At 35.7% G+C, this 9,240-nt stretch overlaps 1 long non-coding RNA gene across 5 annotated transcripts; it reads left to right on the top strand.

Annotated features, from left to right (window-relative positions):
- The first annotated feature begins 6,674 nt into the window (after positions 1 to 6,674).
- LOC145108272 (uncharacterized) lies at positions 6,675 to 8,860 on the top strand. 5 transcript variants are annotated; one of them, XR_013708156.1, is made up of 4 exons: positions 6,675 to 7,149; positions 7,352 to 7,892; positions 8,364 to 8,474; positions 8,584 to 8,860. It is a non-coding gene; the product is annotated as an uncharacterized LOC145108272 (long non-coding RNA). The 5 variants fall into 5 exon arrangements; XR_013708155.1 differs by having other exon boundaries at positions 6,675 to 7,210; XR_013708157.1 differs by having other exon boundaries at positions 6,675 to 7,651; positions 7,763 to 7,892.
- The last annotated feature ends 380 nt before the right edge of the window (positions 8,861 to 9,240 follow it).

The following is a 9,240-nucleotide window of genomic DNA, read 5'->3' as shown; positions in this document are numbered from 1 at the left end:
ATGTTCCAAAACCGTAAACCCATGTTCTTGGGGTTTTTGGGTGTTTAATCCATGAATACTAAGCCAATAACTAGTTAGATGAAGTATACTTACTTATAGGAAGCTTGTAGAGGTGTTTTAGGACCCAAAAACGCAAATGTGTTCTTGGTGTTCTTGAAGATTTGAAGATTCTTTGAAGATCTAAGTAAAAATCGGAATCCTTTGGATGAGAAGGTGTAGAAACACTAGATTAAGTGTTGTTTAAAAGGATCTAGGAAGAAAACTTACATTTTTGGGCGGATTTGGAACAAGAGGATGATGATACTTGAGAGAAAAACTTGTGTTCTTGAGTGGAAGCTGGTAAAAAGTAAGGGCAAGGGGTAAACGCATGTTATAAGCATGAGTGCATGGGGAAAGGGTGTTTACGGCCCAAACAAAAAATGTACTGAAATGTTTCTGGATATTATTTGACGTATTTAACTGTGGAAATTATACAAAGAAAATTTCGGGTTGTCACATCAATCACTTCAGAAAATCTCTAAGGGCGAAGCTAGCCCTGATCAGAGACTGCTATCCATGAAACAGCGAGCCGAGTGAGAGAATGATTCCTTCCGATTAGGGATCATGCTGTGAAAGCATCTATTAGGAAATGATGAAAATTGGAATTATCTAGGCATCATCTAGTAAAACCCTATATCATCCGGACGTTGAGATATTCCGTTAGAAACACCTCATAAGTCGAAAGTGCTGGTCCTTTCTGCACTAGGCTGAGGTAAAGGCCACGTAACCAATAGATGCCAGCATATAGTCAGCACCTTCAATAATCCAGAAAACCTCCGAAAGCCAACCAGTAGGAAATACGAATCCGAATATGACCTGAGACTCCTAGGAACCAATCATGAGGACTACACCTCCAGTAAGGGAAAACTTTTGGAACCTCAGAATGGTGAGCACGCCAAGTGATGATCTCACCATGGAAGTACATTATGTTTTGGGTACTGAAACGTTCCATTTTCCAAAGAACTGAGGACCATCAGAGATTCTTGATAGAATTGGTCCAGTATCCGTTAGACCCAGACTGCTTTAGGAATTCCATAAATTCCACCCTAACCTGTCCACGTCTCAGCGAATGAACCGGTAGTACCACTACAAAACTCTCACCATTTTCTCGATTTGATCCATGGAAACCAGAGCCACATTTGTTAAAGGAAATGGGAGAAATCTAGCTCAGTTAAAGGGAATCGATGAAACCTTATCCCGTGTGGCCCAGAGATCGAAGAAGAAACTATACCTCGTAACAAAAATTCACTAAAACTCAGTATGGACCTGAATCCCCAAACGAACGGACGGATCAGCTAGAGCATGAAGTGTCCATATTTCCGTATCCATCCTTGAGTGTTCGTTAGGATTCTAATTTCGGGACAAAATTCCCTCTAACGAGGGGATGATGTGACAACCCGAAAATCCTTGTCTTGTAAAGTTCAACTATTCAACTCAGCCGAGTGTCAGCCTTCGTTTTGCTATCTTTTATCGAAATTGTGGGTCTATATGAGTGTTCTAGGCTTAGAATAACCTAGATATGAGTCTTAGTAAGGGTTAGAATGTGTGTAGCATCACAAAATCGGGCCAAACACACAAAGCAAGGTGTGTGCGGCCGCACACCCGAGTGTGCGGCCAGCCAGCCGCACACACCCAACCGCACACCCATCTTCCAGCTGCACACTCATCCCTATATATATAGGGTGACCCCCTTCACTCATTCCTTTCTTTTGGTTGCACTCTACTTTCTCTCTCTACTTTCTCTCTCTAGAATCTTCACATAAGGACCCTTCAAAGGCTTCAAAACGTGAGTATTCTATCATCTAGCTCGTTATGCTTGCAAGACTTCTTAATCTAAGCCCAAATTCATCAAAGTTTCTTGATGTTCTTCATCCTTGAAGGTGTACGGCCGCACACCTTCATAAGGTGGCCGTACACACCTCAAAAATGCTCCAAAGTGAGAGTTTGATCCCCTATCTGCTAGTTGGACTTGGTATTGGCCTTGAAACACCTAAAAATCGACATTTTGGGCATGAATGAAGAGTGTACGGCCGCACACACACTCTGTACGGCCGCACACCCCCATGTACGACCGCACACAGGCCTGGCCGCACACCTTGGCCATACACCTGGCCGCACACACATAAAAGTCGAGTTTGGTGGCCTTACACTCAAATCTAAAGCCCTACACTCATTTAGGGACTTCAATAGGTGTTTGTAACACTTAATTCTAAGTGTTTTCATGTCCCTAAGGTGTGTCCATGTGTCTATTAGTGGTTATATACCCTAAGTGTATTCATATATGTGTTATTACATGTTAAACTAGGATCCATTTGTGCTCACGACTTCATTCGACACCCGGCGATCCTATATCAATCTTTCTTTCGAGTAACTCGCTTCAGGTGAGTTCATACCCCTTAATCAACCTTTGAAATGATTTTAAATGCTTTTATGGGGGGGGGGGGAATACAAGTTGAACTACTAAGTTATTATATCAATCGCATGTGATTAATAACTATCAATCAAATAGATTTTTGCATGATAAACCGTTTTATCCAGCTAAAGGTTTTCAAACCTTGTTTTCAAATCTCTTTTAAAGTACTATAATCTCTTTTTAAATTACTAAACTTTTATCAAAGTCTTTTAAACTTATATTCTTGTTAGATTCATGTCTATATAGATATAGTTATATAAGTAGGGTTTAAAGGACTTAGGACTAATAGCCCGCTTTATTTCCTGTTCCTTCACTAGTACAAAAAAGACCTACGGTTACACTTTCCGAAAAACGGCCTGTGACACTTTTTATTAAAAGTGTGGCCAAAGGTCACTAAAAACATTTAGAGACTGTTTTTTGATACATTTAAATTAGTTTGTGTGGCCATTATATAGATAACCAAAACTTTAACCACACTTAATAATACCAAATGTGACAAATATTAGTCACACTCGAACACTGAGGCCATAGGTCACAATCAGCCACAGGTATCGATTAAGACTGTCATACTTTTTATGAGAGACAGTAGATAAACGTATTGTGACATGAGTCAGTTGTATGTGTGTCTATAACCTGGTGCCTTTTTAGCCACATAACAGACAAAGTAGCTAAAATGTGATACATATGGTCACACTAAATATTTGTGTGTCCATAGGGCGGTTGTGTACTAGTTGTACTTAGTTAACGCAAGAAAAGAAAACAAGTTAGTATTGGTTATTTATAGTCATGTACATTTTATTATGTGTGTCAAAATATGATGAATTGGCTTTGAGAAGAAACAAATATTGTGTGTAGGTAGAATTTAGTTATGGTTACAGCTATTATATGCGTCTATATGTAAATATAGTTATAAAAGAACAATAATGTCTTATCGATATAAGATTGTACAATACTGAACGAAATTGGAGTAAACTGGAAAGGACAGAATCGAAAAAATAATTATTATAACGTTTGGTGATACTAGAACAACACAACAAAATATTTAAATTACCAAATTGTCCTTAATTGTTTACTAGTGTTTTTTCACTGGAAATTGTTACTATATAGTAATTACTTTTGAGAAATTACATTGGATATTTAAACTTTCATCCAAAAACTATATGGATAAAAAATTTGATACATACACATAATTTATATATTAAAAAAATAAAAAAATTTATTTCATGTCTTCAAGGTGTGCCCTGTAACTCATCAGTTGCCGCCATTGTTTACTCCATCCATAATGTTGCACCATTTCTATCCACAAGATTATCATACCTCTATTGTTGAGCACCATTGGAAAAAAATACACAAGCTTGATCAATTAGAAATGGAAAACTGACGTCTAATATCAAACCTATGAAAAGTTTTTTTTTCTACAGTTCAAAATTTGTCTCTTCTAGCCCTTCATAATCGATTGAAATCACTTTTTTGTTTCGGTTTCGTCTTTGTTTCGGTTCCAGTCATGCCAAACATTTCCAAAAAAAAATTTTGTATGTTCTCTTCTGTCCTGTGCTACGTACCAAATGCTACCTTAAAAATGATAAGTAAGTAGGGATTTACACTATGGAGAGGACAAAGGAGCATGGAGGAACTGATAAAGACTCAATAACTAATTTGGTGGGAGTAGATTTGAGAGAGAGAGAGAGAGAGAGAGAGAGATAAAGTGGAAAAAGAAAAATATAATAGCAAGGGAAAAGGAAACTAATTTTGGATATGTAAGTGAAAGTACACTGCTATTACACTTGTACAGCACCAACAATTAGCATTATAGTGGAATAGACATAACCAAAAAATAATTCGACACCAATAGATCGTCAATGAAAATTTGAAACTTGATATTTTTTGTCCAAGTAGTTCACTTCAAAGAATTCTCCAAAGTCAATCATATTTGAACCAACAGTAGCAATGATTATTTCTAATACTAAGAATACAATGAAAAAGCCAAATCCAACAGCACCAACCAAGTTGTGTAGCGTGTTTATGCATATGAATTATACTCTTAAAAGTGAATCATATGCAAGAATAGTGGGTCAACCTTGAAGGAACCACTAGATCTAATATTAGTATAAGCAACCAGTAATAATAATAATAATAGGAGCATTCAAAAGACTTATACATAATAGCACCCAATAGGGAATTTGTGTCATTCTTAATTTGTGAAACAGCACTGATGTACCAGCCTATGACTACAATTCAAAGTGTACACCTATTTTGGATAAATACAATGACGAGAACTTTGTCATCAGTGTGGATTGATCACCAAAAAGTGTCATTTATATGGTAAATATAAGTTCATACCCTGAGTACCAATTGACCACCAGATGTAATTAATTTGTTTGGATAAATGGATTCCAATATGAAAATCTGGAAATAGAAACCCAATAAAGCTTCAACTATAACCACAAAAATCACTAATAAGAAAATAAAATGGATTTGGATCTAACCGATTTCAATTTAGGTATTCAAATCCAATTTTTTCCTTATTTTTTTTTATTGAATGCGCCGTTGATGCCTTCCTCGATCGATGACAACAAAGGTGAGGTGGATCGGTGAAGGTTTACAAAAAGGCGAAGTTTTGTTTGAGCGGTGGTGGGGCATTAGACCGGTGGTGGTGCTACTCTCTTCAGTGTATTGTCGCTTCCCATGTGTGTTGTTTCCTAAATCATGCCCATCTTGATTTGATTTTCCCATGTTCGTAGGTTTCTTCTCTCCTATATTTTTTAGGTTTTCAATCATCTCGAATTAGTCAATCAAGGGTAGTATATGGTGGGATTCAAGAGGGAAATAATAAGTAATATGGTAGGATTCAGGCGGGAAATAATAAGTATTCCCGCCTTTAGGATAAATAAAATTTTGAAATAAAATATAATTATATGTGTTTATAATAACACTATAAGAGTATATTTTTGTTATTTTCTATTAAATTCATTTCACTTAAAATCGTCCCAAAACTCATGTAGAAGGTCAATCGCAGAACACTACGAAAATGATCAAACTTTCATTAATTAAAACTCTTACCCACTTACATATGTATATTCTTATTGACATGGATGTGGATGATTATATGGGGGTGTATGGGTGGGGTAGGGTAGGTGTCAACTTTGGTCTAGGCTTGTTAGCATGGGCATGTATGTGTTGTCCATGTGTTAGGTGGGTGCAACGTATGTGGGTGGGTGGGGCAAGAGTAGGGAGGGGTATGTATAGGTATGGATGTTAGGGTGGGTGGGGATAATGGTGCGGTTAGGTGTAAAGGTAGGCTTGTGATGGGTGTGGGGTGTAGGGATGGAGTGTAGTAGATGATGGGGTGAGTAAGCGTAAGAACATGAGCATAAAGGTGTGGGGTTAGGGTTAGGGTGTATGGTAGGTGGGTGGGTGCATGTAACACTCGACTTTTAACAAAGTACACCTAACATATCTTTGAGTTTATACTTAGGGCTTAATACATGAGGCTTAGGGATTAAGGCTTAGGCACTAGGAGTTAGGTTTTAGGGTTTAGGGCTTATGACTTATAATTTGTCTTAAGACTTATGTTTTAATACTTGAGGCTTATAGCTTATGACGTATGATGTATGCTTAGGGAATAAGGGTTATGGCTTAGGAGTTAGGGTTTAGGGGTTAGGGATTATGATTTATGACATATGGTTAGCTTTAGGCTTAGGGCTTATAGCATATAACTTATCACTTAGGGCTTATGGATTATGGCTTAAGGATTAGGGCCAATGTTTATGACATAGGGCTTTTGGCTTATTTCTTAATGTGTATGCCTTAGGCTTTAGATCTTCTATCATATGGCTGAAGGCTAATAGATTTATGGTTTATATCTTAGGGCTTAATGCTTAGGGTTTTAGACTTATGGTGTAAGGCATATGGCATATGATTTAATGGTTAGGGCTTGTGGGTTATGATATTGACTTATGGCTTAATGCTTATGTCTTATGGCTGATGACATATGGCTTAATCCTTAAGGGTTATAGCTTAGAGCTTAAAGCTCATTCCTACTAGCCTAGTCGAAGCCTACCTTACCGACGGGTACCCGTCTTTTTCAAAAAAAAAAAATATTAAATTTTTATATTTTGGTATTTTTTATTATTTTTTATTTAATATTTGTTTTAAAAATAGGGAAAAAGAACTTATAGTCATATACTGATTACCTCTAATTCGTTTTTAGGGTTCTTTTTATTTTCATTCTTAAAAAAAATGCCGCCTCTTCTCGTCACTCTCACCCCTTCTCTCTCAAACCAGTCATCCTTAGGTTAATCGCAGCTTCAATCGCTCCAGTCATCTTTCTGTTTAATCGAAGCTTCTCCCTAGAGATAGATCTGATTCCAAAGCACACAGTAAACGGCTGCAGCCTGTACAGTGTACATCGATCAATGGCCGTGGCAGTAATACTTATTCGTCAGATGAATTTGTAGTGAAGTCGTCGAACGATAGTCGGTTATACAGATACATACAGCTGTCGAACGACCTTTAGCTTTGCTTGAGCATGATCCTGATATTTATATGGGCGGGCCACCGGAAAGTACCAGGCCTGATGAAATCGGCGATAATGATGCCGATGAGGAAGATGACAAAAATGATGAGGATGAAAACAGAGAAGAACAAGACAGGAGAAGACGACGATGATGATGATGGGAATTAAGGAAAAAAAATCAGTTATGAGCAATGCCCCTCAGATTTTACAAAGCTATAGCTTTTTCTTTCTGGCTTTCTTTTGTAGGTTTTATCATTTTACTTATAAATATTTAGGATCATTTAGCATATAATGAGGAAAGTTAAAGATTAACTAATGACCTTGGAGCTATTTATGATTGAATCTGATTACATTTATAGACTGAAATTGTTATTATTTTGCAGGCGGCAACAGCAATGTGCTCAGGGATGGGTAGCTTTCTTAATTATATATTTTTGGGTTCATGATATCTAAGCACTAAGCAATTGATATTTGGTGGTGGAAGCTTCATTATGAAGGACTAAATGAGGGTTTACCAGAACTTTTGTTTAATGCATATTATCATATCCATCGACAATGTTGCAAAAAATAAGAATGATACTTAGTGGTTTCTTCTGTTTAATGGTTCAATGGTACTTATTACTTGATTTATTGTGGAAGACATGCATTTCATGGGGAGTGCAGAATTTCCACATGAAAATGAGGTTTTTTTTCCTGCTATTTACTATTTCATTGGTACATTATTTATTGCAGAACACATGCTTTTGGGGTCCTGTCCAACATCTACCCCTTTTTAACATAAAGAGTTCATTTAGGTTGCAAATTATACGGTCCGTGGCTTCTTACAGATGTAATGTTGGGATTTACAGCATCCATCGCCAATCAGAAACCTAGAAGTCAAATTCCACCCTCTTCTTTTCATATTCCTTACAGTACCTGATCAAGGTTTGGTTTCATGCATCATTCTTGGTTATCATTTGCTTTTTTTTATTTCATTTTATTTTTATGGATTAGTCAATGTTGGGTTTTAGGTTTATCATTACCCAACCGATGAATTTGGTGCTTTTTTATCAAGCTCTTTATTGTGTTGTATACTTCTGCTGCTTCAGCTTGATTGAAATGGAAATGGATTGTTGATTTATGGATTTACTGTTATGTGTTCATATGATTAGTTTCCAAAGTTATGTGGTGGAAATGGAAATGTTAATTTATTAATTTTTGAATTTACTATTGATTTACTATTTGTATTTTGGTGGAAATATAATTGTTAATATATTGATTTACTATTGGCTTTCACCGTTCACCATCTTATTTGCATAGGTGGATTTTATTGCTTACTTTTGTGTATACTTGTTAGTGTATGTGTATCTTGGAGGCTTCATAACTAACTTGATGTTATGTTATGTCATGCTGAAGGCGCCATTTACCTGGCAAAGAAAAACAAAGAGAATATGTCTCCAAGGTAAAGAGATACATATGACCTTTGTCATTCCATGGCCAAAATACCTTGTGCAAACCGAGTCAAAGGTTTGTTTAATTATGTTCTACTTTGTGCATTACACTTTATTTTCTTCATAAAGTAGTATACTAAGTTTATGATGAACTCATTTTTTTATTTTCAATGTTGTTGTTATAGGTACCAAAAATTATAACACATCAAAACTCAACGAAAAGGAAACCAACTTACATATCATTTGATGTCCTTCTCAAGAAGACAAGGAGCAATACAAATAAGATGAATGCCAAGTTATGTTTAGGTTTTGGTTTATGATGTGTTTGATTTTTTTACCATTATTTAAATTCTTAAAATTAGGACAATTTTTATTTTTTTGCTATTTTAATTAGGAATTTAATGTATGGATTTGGATTTCAATTATTACTAATATAAAATTATGAATTTTGCTTTTGTTTCATATTGTTGGGATTCATTACTTTAATTTAAATAATTTTGATGTGTCTACAATGTAGAAAAAGTAATAATAAATAGTAAATTAAAGTGGCTTTAATATAAATTTGGCCATGTTTTATAGGTTTTCAATGTCTCTAAAAATATAAAATGGTTACTTTACATCATTTTTTAACGTGTGACTAAATTTTGAGACTAAATACTAGCAAATCGTCACTTACATCATTAATTATATGTGTCCATTTACCGAACATGGACATGTTCACCGTAATTATATGTGTCTAAAATATACCCAATAGTCCTTAATTTTAACAAAATGTGTGTCTTTATAATACTTATGATTGTATTTCACTTAATTGTGTGTCTTATACGATAGGCTATAGTCAC

Source organism: Lactuca virosa, chromosome 4 (genome assembly GCF_052849685.1).
Source record: "Lactuca virosa cultivar CGN04683 chromosome 4, Lactuca_virosa_CGN04683_v6, whole genome shotgun sequence".
NCBI classification, from domain to species: domain Eukaryota; kingdom Viridiplantae; phylum Streptophyta; class Magnoliopsida; order Asterales; family Asteraceae; genus Lactuca; species Lactuca virosa.
The sequence above is the reverse complement of the archived record's forward strand: the minus strand, read 5'-3'. Positions and strand labels throughout refer to the sequence as shown.